The sequence below is a fragment of the Apodemus sylvaticus genome, chromosome 7, assembly GCF_947179515.1.
Source record: "Apodemus sylvaticus chromosome 7, mApoSyl1.1, whole genome shotgun sequence".
In the NCBI taxonomy this organism is placed as follows: domain Eukaryota; kingdom Metazoa; phylum Chordata; class Mammalia; order Rodentia; family Muridae; genus Apodemus; species Apodemus sylvaticus.
In genome coordinates, this window is record NC_067478.1 from 97,198,100 (window position 1) to 97,199,998 (window position 1,899).

Genomic DNA, 1,899 nt, shown 5'->3' on the forward strand with positions numbered 1-1,899 from the left:
TCTTCTCATTGTGTCCTGTATTTCCTGGATGTTTTTGGGTTACAAGCTTTTTGCATTTTGCATTTTCTTTGACTTTTGTGTCAATTTTTTTTATGGAATCTTCAGCAACTGAGATTCTTTCTTCTATCTCTTGTATTCTGTTGTTGATGCTTCTTGCATCTATGACTCCTGAATTCTTTCCAAGGTTTTCTATCTCCAGAGATGTATCACTTTGTAATTTCTTTATTCTTTCTACTTCTGTTGTTAGATCCTGGGTAATTTTGCTCTGTTCTTTCACTTGATTGTTTTTGTTTTCCTGAAATTCTTTAAGGAAGCTTTTTATTTCCTGTTTAAGGGCTTCTGCCTATTGACCCATGCTCTTCTGTATTTCTTTAAGGGATTTTTGGGTTTCTTCTTTAAAGACTTTTACCTGTTGACCCATGTTCTCCTGTATTTCTTCAAGGGATTTTTGTGCTTCCTCTATAATGGCTTCTACCTGATGAGCAATGTTCTCTTGTATTTCTTTAAGGGAGTTATTTATGTAAAAATATGGAACCTTTAATGAATTTGTGTGTCATCCTTGTGCAGAGGCCATGCTAATCTTCTCTGTATTGTTCCAAATTTAGTATATGTGCTGTCGAAGCACACATACTATGTACAAATAAACTACATACACCTGTACTTTCTAACATATGCCTCAATACTGCCAGGAGTGAGCCTATGTTTTTGGACTGTGAATGGCCCATGATTCTTACTTTCTCGACCTCTTAACTCTATGTGTCTCTATAAAGGAGTCTGCAGCACTCTTGATGAGGTCCTATCTTTTACCTGAAAACGTTTTATAGAGAGAGAGAGAGAGAGAGAGAGAGAGAGAGAGAGAGAGAGAGAGAGAGAGAACCTGCTTCAAACCCTACATTGAAGCACCAGCTGCAACAGACCACGCCAGCTGGATATGAGGGTCCCTGGAATGAGGGTTCTCAAAGACCAGGTAGGTAAGAATTTGGTGGTGACAAACAGAAACACAGAGGCAGTTTGAATCTCAGTGTAGTTAATTCTTGATTAACATTTAATAATAAAGAATAACATTAATTCTTTATGAATTTTCAGAAATTTAAACTATTTTAATTCTTTCTAATTCAGGCTTTCTTTACCATATACCAAAACCCACCTCTGGTGACACATGTGTGGCCATATTAAATTTGATAAGGTCATGTTAATGACCATTCTGAAAGGGTGGTTTCATACCCTTTATGCTTGCTTAAGGTCATTGTCTAGGCTGTCAGGAAGCTGTAACTAAGAAAAGGAGTGAAAGGGAGCAAAATAAAAAAAAAATGTCACGAGAAGTATGGCTCAATACGTTTTCTCTGGCTGAGAATTCCACATCCAGTTCCAGGAGACCTCCTTCTTTTGAATTCTAATGTATCAGTCTGTGGAACTTGTCACACAGATTCTACTGGGGTCGGTGTGGTAACTCTCCCTTTTTATTTTTGAATTGAAGTTCATAAATGTCTCTTTTATCTGTAGAGATGGAGGAAAAGATTAGTCAGAAGATGATTGGAAAAGTAAGGAGAAGAAGAATTATTCCTGTAGCCACGGTGACAATGATCCATTGTAGCCAACTATCAGGGTTTAAAGACCAAACTAAGGATAATAGACTGAGCCAAACCCTCTATGCCAGCAGATTCAATATGTGCTTTGCTAGTAGCAAAGATATGGGCTTGTAATAGAACCATATCATAAGTGATATCATTGTCTTTCCAAATTCCCAACAAATGATTTTCAGTAATATTCCAATTGTGACTTTCATTATAATGTAATGAATTGGATTACACATATGTGTCAAAACCTGGCATAGCACTTGGTAGAAAGCTGAACTTTACTAACTTCTGACTCTTGTCCGAATGCCAAAACTACATCCTC

General features: G+C 37.0%; 1 non-coding gene across 1 annotated transcript; it reads right to left on the reverse strand.

Moving 5' to 3' along the window:
* Positions 1-522: 522 nt before the first annotated feature.
* LOC127690457 (U6 spliceosomal RNA) lies at positions 523-627 on the reverse strand. The gene has a single exon (XR_007979145.1). It is a non-coding gene; the product is annotated as a U6 spliceosomal RNA (small nuclear RNA).
* Positions 628-1,899: the final 1,272 nt, after the last annotated feature.